At 40.7% G+C, this 13,256-nt stretch overlaps 2 long non-coding RNA genes across 3 annotated transcripts in view; one reads left to right on the top strand and one right to left on the bottom strand.

Annotated features, from left to right (window-relative positions):
• LOC141778303 (uncharacterized) overlaps positions 1–13,256 on the top strand; it is a 73,671-nt gene that overhangs the window by 48,236 nt on the left and 12,179 nt on the right. The window lies entirely within an intron of this gene.
• On the bottom strand, positions 2,134–9,301 carry LOC141778304 (uncharacterized). The gene is made up of 3 exons (XR_012596045.1): positions 9,189–9,301; positions 4,400–4,523; positions 2,134–2,448 (listed from the first exon to the last, which is right to left on the bottom strand). It is a non-coding gene; the product is annotated as an uncharacterized LOC141778304 (long non-coding RNA).

Genomic DNA, 13,256 nt, shown 5'->3' with positions numbered 1-13,256 from the left:
GTTCTGTGCTACTGTAGAAACATGGAGGACTCTGTGAAGAAGACCTGCTCCCTGTGTAGATATGAAGGACTCATTCTAAGCTAACGAAAACACAACCATTCTTAGTTTCAGGTGGTTATACACTAATGAAAACATAGTTATGAATATTATATTCCATTTCGGCTGATAGATCCCCTGATATGTGACACACTGTTCCTTTAAGTATAAAGTAATGGTGGTTCTAGTTAATCAATTAGGATAACATAAACAAGTCAGTGATACAGAAGATCACATTTAGCGATATTGGGTGTGATGACACACTGAGTGTGTTGGTCTGTGGTTGTGTGAGCGTGAGTCATGGTGAGTGTCTGCTTGCTTGCAGCCAGGCTTGATGGTGTTTATGGTTTCTGTCCTTCCCTCGGTAGGTAGCAGGAGTAGTGCTGCTGCCAGACTTATCCCTCTTGTATACAATGCGTATCACCGGGTGCACGGACAGCTCGGTCTGAACAAATTGCAGCTCGGAGGTCTCCATCAAACTTATTTTACCGGCATCCTGCAGCACGGCGACCGTAGAGGAGAGCCGTGACGAAGGATTCAGGGGAGTCAATATCAATTTCTAATAGCTATGGTCATGAAAAGCAGATTACTGTGGCATGGAGATCTCTGTGTGATGCTCCTAACAGGCCGTTCTATACTAATCTAGAGCTACTGAAATGTAGCGTGTAATAAGTATGTTACAGATTAAAGCATCATTTCACCGTAGTTATTGTGGATCTTATGTCAACCTTGAGTGTTGATTTATCAGACATGCACAGTACTGGCTGAGTTCTGCTCTCAGTCCATTTTAGACTTATTCAACCTTTCCTACAGCACAATATCTAATATCTAATATCTAATATCCACTAATGTGAAGCAACACATTTTTATTTAATAGGTTATGTAAAATATTACAAATGTTAGTTACTATTAAAGAAACAGAATGTATTTAGCTCAATTGCAGTTAGTCCAAATTATTTAAATTAAATACTTTAAAAAGTTCTCGGCAGTAAGTCAGACTCCTTTCCGGCGGGGGTTTGCCTCCGCCAGGGCTGCGTGAGCCCACCTGCTGTGTTTCTTTTGCTCTTTAAACTACGTCACCACACTACTGGTGCACTTTCTCAGAGCGTTTACTATTGCTGCAGATGGGTTTACATTATAGTTAATGGAACGCCCGGCGTGTTTCATACCGGCGCCGACAGCCGTGACATAGCCACGGTACTTAACGCCCTGGGAATGAGAACGGGCTGGAATTCCGGTTGAACATACTGACATTCTGATCATTTACTGTATGGAAACTTCCCCCTACATTCCTATCCTACATGCTACCTTTTAAGTTTTTATCCTGCCTAATAACGGCGCCATAAGATGCAGGCTAACTTCTATGAGGTGCTCGGCAGGAGGAGACCTCTGTGCATGCGGGGCCTTTGTAATGCTAATGAAAATGATGATGTGCTCCTCAGGCCACCCAGAGCCACACAGGTGAAGGAAATACAGAGTGTGTGCAAACACCAGGCGGTATGATAGATACTATATGTGGATGAGGACCTTCACTGCAACCTTCAGCGCTCACCTTCACATGCCAGGCAGCAGCTTTGGGTCTTTTTATATCTGTATATCAGACTGTGTATATTTGATATCAGAGTATATAGCAACAGTGTTACTACGCTATTAAACATTTTATTATATGTTTATCATGGAGGCCATCGTAAAGGAGAGATGAAAACACGAGACACATGCTCCAAAAAATGGTGTAATTGCTTTTGCAAGAGTAGCTCAAAGCAAACCGTATGGTAACAACGAGGACCGTATTTACACTCACACAGAACTGCCTGCAGTCGGCTTAACACAGAAAACACCTGATTAAATTGTCTAAGCTCAGACTCACAGTTAAGATGCCTGGCACAGAGCGATACTAAATGTAAATCTTGTGCTTTTGGATTTTGCCATCTGTGCAAACTCTCCGACTCTGACGGCGTTCAGATATCAACCAAAAAAAAGCACAAAGCCGTTCGAGCTTTTGTTCTTAGTACTCGGATCTAATTTCTTTCACCTGTATTAGAATTAATGTCAGTGAAATAATGAGGAAATTATGTATCTCACAAGTGTACACTCATATTCTCAAACTGGTTTATTCATGACAAGAGTGACAGTTTATCAAAGGTGCAGGTGCACAGCTTAACCCCGACAAGAATATGGCCGATAACTGTGTTGCTCCACGCATGTAAATGTAGCCACAGGAAGTGTTATGGGTTCAAGTCTAACTATTAAGTATTCATACACTTGACATGCTGCAAGGCACTTTGGAGAAAAATACTCCTTCATAAAGTGAATGTGCTGTAGTGGCTCCAAGTGGGAGGTGTTCTTTTGTCAACTCCAGTTTATTTCTTTAGTCTTCCCTCTCGGAGTACCGGCGCTTTCATTACAAAACAACTGTTGAATATGATAATTACATCTGCAGTCCTCAATGAAAACAAGCAAACAACTCATCAGGAAGAGAATCTTAAGAAGTGAGAGAAAGAGGTCCTCCTTCTGGGGAGGACAGGTGTGCAGAGAGTACAGGCAAAGATTACATGTTTATTGCAATGTGCAGCATAAAGCCAACACACAGTCACCTTAATGAGAAAACCTCCACTGAAGCCAGATTCATCAACAACGCAAAGCAATTAGCCAAAAAGAGGGAGGTTAATTTAAACATGCTGATATGGAGGCCAAACCTGGAGATGTGATTTCAGGCGTCAGACTGAGAGCTTCCATGAAATAAGATAAATGAAATGAACACCTGCTGTTGCAGTGATATCAGGACAACAGCTATCATAACTGTTATGAAGAGCATATGGCTATCAGAATACATGATATCAACTATATTATATAGATATTTGTAGAACTTGGTTCATTATTGATCTAGGAAATTGTAGTTTGACTAAAACGTCTTATCACAAGATCCTCTTACTGGACATTTTCTTGGATAAGCGTGACTGAAGGAACAATAGCAGCTGTCTATGAACATCAAGACAAAGCCTGTCACAGCATCGACTGGTAACGCGCCGATGTTATTGATTAGAAGTCAGTGGACAGCCGGAGAAAGATCATGAAGCCACTGACATACGGAACCAGAAATCACCTTTAAACAGGGACAGAGGTTATAATCGCCTCACGTCACGAGACAGAAGAAGTTCCATACTTAGGTCATGTGATAACAACCCTGAGCAAATTCTATCTTTTTGTGAAGGTCACGATATGTTAAAGCTCCAGGTAGTGGAGCTTGTGCTAAGATTTTTTTGTCAAAACACGGTTGTGGTGGAAATACTGTATTAGCCATGAAGATATGTATGATCTGTTCATTGCCATCTGTTTGGTATTTTGAGAGTCCTTCATGCAATATGTGAGGAGACTCCGGGTGTCTGGAGGTTAACATAAGATGAGGAACTTGTAGAGATTCCTGACTTCAACAGTCTGGACTAACGGTTACACACACAACATAGTTTTGCCTCCTCCAAGCCGGCGTGGTTATACATCATTCTGTATGACGTAGGATACACTTTAAGTTTATGGTATGTCTGTGTCCATTGGGGATGCACTGTTACCGATACCAGTATTGGGTATCTGGTACGATACTGTGCTCATGTACTCGTACTCGCAAAACGGCTCCGATACCACGGCACCGATACCACTTTACGGCAGCGTGACGTTAACCTCTCGTCACCATCTTTTGGGTCCTCACACTCCACCTCACCGACGGTGCGGGCGAGACGGGCCGGTGGTGCGCCCGACCCCACGGGGTCGGGATCCCACCTCAGCCGGCGCACGCCGGCCCTCACTTTCATTGCGCAACAGGGTTTTGCTTGCACCCTCTGACTCGCGCGTGCGTTAGACTCCTTTATCCGTGTTTCAAGACGGGTCGGGTGGGTTGCAAACATTGCCGCAGACCCCTGGCGCCTTTAACGTGGGCGTACAAGATGTTTATAGGTCTTAGGAGTGAAGCCAATGTGGAAGTGCTTTAAACCTGCATTCTCTCTACCAGCCAGCAGGGGGCGACTCCTCTGGTTGTATAGAAGAAGTCTGATTGTATAAAAGTCTATGAGAAAATAAGCCTACTTCAATCTCAATCTCTAGTTTCAAGTCTTCTTCAATATAGCATGATATTCATTTAGTAAATGATGGTCCCATTTAGAGTCAGATATACCATGAAGCAGGGGATGCTTTAGGGCGGGGCTACCTGCTGATTGACAGGTCGCTACCACGGCGTTGTCCGGTCTGGGAGTTCTCTGTGTTTTCGACTTACAACTTTAATTCTTTCTCAGTTTGTTTTCACTTCATGCAAGTTAATTATAACCTTTTTGGTCACTTAAAAATGTCTTATTCAGTGTTCGGTTGCACTTACCTCCACCCTCTCCTCTCACTTCTGGTTGCAAAGATACGATAACGGACAAATATCAAGATGGCGACGACCAAAATGCTGAACTCGAGGCTTCAAAACAGCAGAACGTCCACTTCTTATATACAGTCTATGAGGAAAATGCATAAAAAATGAGGGATAACCTTTCGTAAGATATCATATGAACTGTAAACTTATAAGTTCAAGTAAGGACAACTGGGGCTCATCATGTTATTCCTTTATTCATCTAGGTGAAGATACAAGTGTTCCACATCAACAGTGAAATGATTGAGTGTGCTCCAATCGCATGTTTACTCTGAAATCTGAATATACTAGAGTTCACTAAAACGTGCAATTTTCAATCCAGCATATTTAATAACCTGAAATCTATAACATTCAACAATTACACTGATGGTGAAGAAAAGGATGCATTCCCCCCCTTCCTTTTAAAACGGGAAACCTCCTTCATCACTACATACATACAAAGCAGGACATTATTTAGAAGTACAGTATAGAAGATTATCTCCCCTTGTTGTGACTAACATTCATAACTCTTCCATTTGAGCCCATCTATTTAGCGCAGACTTGACTGAATTACTTTGGGAAACCAAAGACATTTAATTGTGTCCTGCATCGTTGTTCATAAGACATTCTGCTCTAAGCTATTACATCCAATTTCCACCCTGATGATTATTATGTAGTAGATACTAATAGAATAATGGTAGAAGAATAGGAGAGTGCAGAGGTAATTAGGAAGCAGTGGGTCATCTCGTTTGCCCAGAGGAGGATGCAGAGAGGGAATTACCTGGTCCACAGACAGAGGAGACAGGAGGAGGGAAGAAGAATAAGATATAGTACATGTGGGGGAGATGAAAGAAAGGTAGAAATAGAGAGAGGAACAGAGGCAGACTTGGAGAACTGGAGTATGGATGGAGAATGGAAAAGAGAGAGAAAGGCGACAAGAGAGAGGAAAGAGAAAAATGAGACTTGTTTCATTTAGAAATGATGGAATGTGTTCCCGCCCCAGAGCTTTGTTCAATAAGCCGCCTCCTGTTGTGGAGCTCTGGAGGAGAGGAGAGGAGAGGAAAGAGAAGGCAACATGGCCATGCGTATGAGTGTGTGTTTATGTGCGTATGAGTGTGTGTTTATGTGCGTATGAGTGTGTGTTTATGTGCGTATAAGTGTGTGTTTATGTGCGTATAAGTGTGTGTTTATGTGCGTATGAGTGTGTGTTTATGTGCGTATGAGTGTGTGTTTATGTGCGTATAAGTGTGTGTTTATGTGCGTATGAGTGTGTGTTTATGTGCGTATAAGTGTGTGTTTATGTGCGTATAAGTGTGTGTTTATGTGCGTATGAGTGTGTGTTTATGTGCGTATGAGTGTGTGTTTATGTGCGTATAAGTGTGTGTTTATGTGCGTATGAGTGTGTGTTTATGTGCGTATGAGTGTGTGTTTATGTGCGTATGAGTGTGTGTTTATGTGCGTATAAGTGTGTGTTTATGTGCGTATGAGTGTGTGTTTATGTGCGTATAAGTGTGTGTTTATGTGCGTATAAGTGTGTGTTTATGTGCGTATGAGTGTGTGTTTATGTGCGTATGAGTGTGTGTTTATGTGCGTATGAGTGTGTGTTTATGTGCGTATAAGTGTGTGTTTATGTGCGTATAAGTGTGTGTTTATGTGCGTATGAGTGTGTGTTTATGTGCGTATAAGTGTGTGTTTATGTGCGTATGAGTGTGTGTTTATGTGCGTATAAGTGTGTGTTTATGTGCGTATGAGTGTGTGTTTATGTGCGTATAAGTGTGTGTTTATGTGCGTATGAGTGTGTGTTTATGTGCGTATAAGTGTGTGTTTATGTGCGTATGAGTGTGTGTTTATGTGCGTATGAGTGTGTGTTTATGTGCGTATGAGTGTGTGTTTATGTGCGTATAAGTGTGTGTTTATGTGCGTATGAGTGTGTGTTTATGTGCGTATAAGTGTGTGTTTATGTGCGTATGAGTGTGTGTTTATGTGCGTATGAGTGTGTGTTTATGTGCGTATGAGTGTGTGTTTATGTGCGTATGAGTGTGTGTTTATGTGCGTATAAGTGTGTGTTTATGTGCGTATAAGTGTGTGTTTATGTGCGTATAAGTGTGTGTTTATGTGCGTATGAGTGTGTGTTTATGTGCGTATAAGTGTGTGTTTATGTGCGTATAAGTGTGTGTTTATGTGCGTATAAGTGTGTGCGTATCCAACCTATAATTCTATACAGAGCATTAGTCCGCCTACTCTGCTGTTCTCTCCTTCCCCTGCATGACTGATTATGATCAAAGACAGATTAACACTTGGATCTATACAGTCATACATTAAAAACGCCTCATATATGCCGACGATGTTCTGGTGTTCAGGCCAAGTGTTTCTGTTTCTGTGCTTCATGAGTTAATAAACAACTTTGGTTTATTCTGGGATAAAGAACATTTCCAGTGTCACTCCAATGATAGCTATTCATGTTGGACACGGGTTTGGTAGTTTTATGTTTATTTGAACTTAATTCATTTTTAATATAGTCTATTATAGCCATTTCATTTCTGTTGCTCAAGGCGTTCAAGATCAAAATCTGAAAAACTCAAAAGCAACTTGCTTTTGTGACTAAATGAAGTAAACAGTCAATATGCATATTAAAGGAAGCAAACAGAAAGAAGCTTCTCACAGCTGGAAACATTTCAAACTAATTGTGGATGGTGGTGAAACAGCTATTTTAAAAAATCTCTATATTGTAGTTTTTTCTTTGTTTAAGTGTAACTCCCCCCCCCGCCCTCAGCCCACTGCATCATTTAGAAAATACTAGGAAGTGGGCGACGGGCTGAGAGATAAAACCGCGCCTACTTCCGTATGAAGAAAGCTTTGGACGCAGCGTTTCAGACTATTCACTGATCTACAGGTGGCAGTAACGTGCTCTGATATGCAGCAATGTTCCAGTGAAGCCTGGGAAGAAGAAGACTAGCTAAACATGGACGTAAACAATACTGAAGTTAAAATGTGTTGCTAATGTTTTCACCATATTTGTTAGAGCCTGACGAGTATACACAATGAGTTCTGGTGAGTAACTCTTCATGGAAACAGAACTTGTGTTTGTTTAAAAGATAAATCTCCGCAGGACACCTTTTAATAGAATCTCTTGTATGATCCAGCAGACCTCAACCCGTTCCTCTCGGTTAAGAGGTAGGCCCTGATTAACCCGGCTGATTTCAGAATCCAGCCCGCCGCTCCTGCATTATGTATCGTATCCTCAGAAATGTACCAGCTATAAACGGCAGGCCCAGCTGCCGGATCCACCACCAGCGTTTCAACCCTCCACTGAGGTCACAGCTGGCCTCTGCAGGCCATCATACCTAATCCTGAGCGCACCATTTGCTCCCTCGGCCCAGTACCTACTACACCTATCTTTAAATCCTGTTTCCCCCATCGTGGTTCAGTTCATCTCCACATGCATCAACAAATCTTTGCAGACAGGAGATGGTACCTGCTGCCTTTGAAATAGCAGCTCTGAGTTCAATCCTGAGGAAATCTAGCCTCAATCAAGGCTCTTGCTCGAACGACCCCGACCCATCCCCAACCTGCTGTTTCCCACCAGAATGTTCCAGCACGCTGCTTCAGCCACAGCTGTCCAAAAATGAACTTAATAAAACATTTTTAGTTGCCATGGGTTCACAGCGGCACAGAAATGGTCTTGAATGAAGCGTTTCCATGACAGACTAATGGCAGCCCCGCTCAGCTTCAAGTCTATTTTTCATTCTATTATTCTATTATTCAGACCACAATATTCTCCTCAATCAATGAGTCCTGAAATGGTTTCCACTCCTCTCCAACATGCTCGGATGGATTAGATGTTATTTGGAGCAACGTGTGTGCCAGTTTTTACTGTAGCAGTCTGCAGAAATATGAGTGTGATTTTCACCACTTGTTAGATGTAGAATAGGATCCGATATGCTGCAGTAATGAATATGAGGTGTACGTTTTCACTTGTTTCCATGAGAAGAAAAACCGATTTTGTCTCACTTCAGATGTATTGTTATACATATGCTCTCACAGTTTACTTTATAGAAATATAAATTCCTTTGTAAACATGCCCAGATGTTTCTCCTCAGATAGAGATGTTATTGTCTGAACACAAAGGGATTTTACAACTGAAATAAATGAATAACAGGATTTACTGGTTGAATTAGATCAAGTGAAGCTGGAGAATAAAACAAAGACATGGAACACACAATGTCATACGATCCACAGAGGTGTTATAAAGGACCACTCACAGTAATATACACAGTATATATATTTTACAACTTATACTCAAAGACCTTTGTTCTGCTATTCTCCTGAAATATCCAATATCCTTGGAAGCTGCCATTTTGTCAAGTCAAATACTCCTTCAAACTGTTGTTGAAGAGAAAATGCATTTTAATGCCTTTTTTTTTCATGTGTCATCTCAGTTTCTTTGAAGAATAGTTTCTCACTATCAGTTGACTCAGACAGTCATGATTTATTTTTTCATTTGGTGACATTTCTGCAGTCTTGTTTGAAGGAATGATGGGGGTGGTTCAGTTTCTTTGTTAAACAATATCTACTCATAGCTCTGGAAACACAACGGAGGAAGAAATTCTAAAGGAAGCTAAAGGAAGTGGGGTGTTGGAGATATTCAGGCGGGCGCAGACGCTCGACGGTAAGGAGCACAACTAGTTAGAGACGAAATAACAACAGCAGTCGGCAAAACAATAAATACAAGAGAGGAAAAGAAATGAAGCACGAAGCAGACGCTACTTACTTTATCTTATAGGAAGCACAACAGAATCCAAAAGCACAAGTCGGCCTGGAGTGATCATAAACAGAAGTTTAGCTCAATTAGAGCAACAATGGAAGGCTGTGTGGACGGGATCCAAATGTGAGAAGCAGTTTTCCTGAAGCTGCTATAGGGATGCATTTTTTAAAGTTTAATAGAAGGGTTTTCCAGTCACTGGGCACCACAGGCTGGAATACAAGCCCCAAACTGTCAAATTCAGCAAATTCATCCGTGAAACCTATTCTGTGTTTATGCTGCGTCATGCCTTTCACTTACCCAATCAGGCCCAAATAATTGGTTCACAATCTCACTTTCCTTCACAGTCACATGGCTAAATGCTCCCCTTAGTTTCTTTGCAGATAAAGCAGGTTTTCTGGAGCCCCGTTTTCAATGTATAATGTTAGTTTTTGCACCCGATTCGACTGTTATCAGCCATTAAATAGACGTTATCAGCCATTAAATAGACGTCATCAGTCGCTATAAGCACCATAGATATGGGTCAATAGGGGCCTACTATACCTACTATGTTGTAAAAGAGAAAGTGAAACTTAAAAGCAGCGTGTTGAAAAAAATGAATAAAACGTCACATTTAGAACACAAACAAAAATGGTTCTTTAGGTTTAGACAACAAAACTACAACTTCTTTAGGTTTAGACAACAAAACTACAACTTCTTTAGATTTAGGCAACAAAACTACAATTTCTTTAGGTTTAGACAACAAAACTACAACTTCTTTAGGTTTAGGCAACAAAACACTTAGTTCCGTTTAGGGAAAGACATTGTGTTTGGGGTTAAAATAATTACGAACACGAAGAGAACTACACAGTGTTGGTTTCACACAGTCTCCTAAGTGAAACCTGTGTCTTTGTGTTCCATCCATCGTCTCTGACCTCCACCCCGTATGGAGTTTCACACTGTCTATACTACAGTACCTGAGTTTCGCTTCTTCTCTTGTCATAATTACTACTGTCACTAGAGGTCGCTGTCGTGTTCTTTCATACCTTCTTATAGCGACTGATAACACTTATTTAATAGCCTGATAACAGTCTAATTGGCTGGTTTTCAAGTCTTTCCTGATTTGTTCCTGTAAGTAAAGCAGCCCTTCATAACAGTGGGAAGGAGAAAAGAGTCGAGCCTCAGTGACGATGACACCAAGAACTTTTCCTCCACCTCCCTTCCCTCCCGCGCTGCTGGGAAGTTTCCACTCTTGACTCTTAAACACAGACAAAGATGAAACCCAAAACAAATACACCATGCCGCTCCGCACAGGTATTTATTCATCAAACACGACGAGTCTAATTGGTCTTTTAAAGGGCAATCACAATGGGAGCGTGGAGATCACGTCTTGATTGCTGCAATTTGGTATTTAGGCACAGGCAAAATGAAAACGCACACATTTCAGAGCATCCGGTTAAATTGCATTAAAATGGAATTCAATCACACTCCACAATCAATGTGCACTCAATTTCAACACCAGCAAAAACAATCCCAGCAGCATACCTGTTATACCCTCCATTGATTGTGATTGTGATTCTGTGCAGTCAGCTTAATCTTGGATCGGGGGGGCCCGAATTAGACAAAAGGAGATTTTACACATTTCCCATCAGAGGGGAAAAGAGCGATAAAGTACGTCTCCCACTGCAGGCTGAAAACTTGTCTCACCTTCCTCCCTGAATCATATCCTCTCTCCTCTACTGACTCTAATTGCTCTCTCAAAATATCCCCTCTGTCTCTCTGTCCGGCACTTATTCTATTTCTTTTCCAACCATTTCAAGCCAACAGTATCCGTTTATGGTCTCACGGGTATTGTACGAACCAAAAGGGCCCAACCTTTGCACTCCTTAAGTTCGGTTGCTTGCTCTTTACGGGGATCTGGTAGTTGAGGCTTATTACGCCGTTATCTTCACTGTAGATCACACTGGGTTCAAATATCATCTAAATACTAACATGTAAAATGCAAATGTTAGAGCTTCAAATCCCAAACAAAGTCTTTGAATCACAATTTCCCATGCATGCAATAAACCGCGCACAGACACAGGTGTTTATGTTCAAAGCCATATGGGGAGAACAGGGTAAATGGATTCGCTTTTCACATTTTATGCTAGTACAGCAAAACAAATGTGCGTTCACCTCAGGCAGTAATTGCTGTGTATAATTACGGTTGCTGGGCATCCATGGAAACTAACACAAAAACATGAGTTTAAAGCAATTTCGAAGTATGACCCAGTTTTTTTTCTTTTGGCACAGCCTGCCCCCGGGTAGTGGTAAGTACAGGCAACATAAATCCTATGGAGGTAAGATGTAAGACTCTCCGCATACTGCAGAAAGAAAAGAGATGCACAAATCTCTTTTGTTTTTTTGGCAATTTCACCAGAACATGTTCAGCTGCCACCTGTTGGATTTCAGGCACAGATGATTGGTGTCTTTGTAAAATGTCCCAGTTTTGGTTTTCTAAGTTTACCTAATTTACACCTACAGCACATAATCTGCTGGAAAACACGACAGCCAGACTCAACAGGTTGGTGTAGTGTACAGTACGTATATATACGTGTGTGATGCTGGATCAGGGAGACTGATCCCTCACCTCTGATCAAATCACACATCTGCTCCGCGACATCGGAAAAATCCCACTTGAGCAAACATTTGTTATCTTGAGTTAATTTCATTAGAATATGTATATGATTACATAACCTTAGAAAACTGCTTCACACAGCAAATCGGCCCTAGAATTAGTTAATGAATTCATATTGTATATAATACTAAAATCTCACATGCATCTAATTTCAATGCATTATTATGGTCTTTATCTTTAGCCAACATCTGATGCAGAGAAGCTCTAATGTTCTGACCCAGAGTAACCTGGCTCTCTCACCTCATTCTGCATGTGCTCTCTTCTATCAGGGAACGGAGGAAAGGATTCAATCTGTGATGTCTTTGTGTAGATAGAAGTGGTGAGTCATCTAACCCACCAGCTCAACTTACCCATGATGCTCAGCTGTGCTCAGCTCTGGACAAACTGGGCTTCATTCTCAATGGAAAAATGGATTTTATCCCTTTCCCCCTTTTTCTTTGTATCATTTTATTATTAACAATTATGATTGTTTTGTTACCCACCTTTTCAAACTATTCAATTAAAGATGCTAAATTCTAAATGGAGAAATCTACTACAGTAATCTCTGAGTAGCCAGTAGTAGTATCTTCTTTTTCCTTTTTTATTTTATTTTATACTTATTATTATTATTATTATTATTACTATTATTATTACTATTATTATATTTTTTAAATTTATTTTGTATTTATTAATTTTTTTTCTCTTCTTCTTCTTCTTCTTCTTCTTCTTCTTCTTCTTCTTATTTCATGACTTATTTGTGGATACTCTCCGTGTATTTTCTACAGTTTTAGTTTTATGTATGGAGAATCAGTTCTGTCTTTTGTGGCCAGCTGTGTGCATGTTGTTGTCAGGTATGATTGATGTGTTGTGTCACGGGTGAGTGTTGTTCAGAAAAACAAAAAATGACCTTCCCCTGTATAGTGACCTTTGAAAGAAAGAAAGGTGCTAAATGCAAGATTGGGAGCATTTCCATTGTTTCCACACGGCTCTCAACATGGTCGGGAAGGCGTTATCAGCTGTAACCGCTGTGAGAGCAGTGCAGAGCGGCGGCCGCGACCTACATCAGTGTTAATTTTGGCAGCTATTTTAGATTTAGTCTTAAAACAAAAATACTTATTAGTTTTAGTCACATTTTAGTCATTTTTATCCTTCATAGTTTTAGTCACCAAAAAGTCATTTAATTTCAGTCAAAGGCTTTTTTTCATTTAATTTTAGTTCTGTTTAGTCATCAGATTATATCTTATGTATTTTTAGTCAAACTTATTTCACATAAAATTTTATCTTATCATTATAACTGATAAAAAACCCACAGGTTGAATGATTAAGAATGCAGCTTTGCAGTTAGTTTGAGTCCTCCTGACTGAACCGCTAATGAGCGCCCACCGTTATGAGACCCAATCCGATCACCCAGCATGTCAAAATATGCGTTACTCAACCATCCG

The sequence above is a fragment of the Sebastes fasciatus genome, chromosome 12, assembly GCF_043250625.1.
Source record: "Sebastes fasciatus isolate fSebFas1 chromosome 12, fSebFas1.pri, whole genome shotgun sequence".
In the NCBI taxonomy this organism is placed as follows: domain Eukaryota; kingdom Metazoa; phylum Chordata; class Actinopteri; order Perciformes; family Sebastidae; genus Sebastes; species Sebastes fasciatus.
The sequence above is the reverse complement of the archived record's forward strand: the minus strand, read 5'-3'. Positions and strand labels throughout refer to the sequence as shown.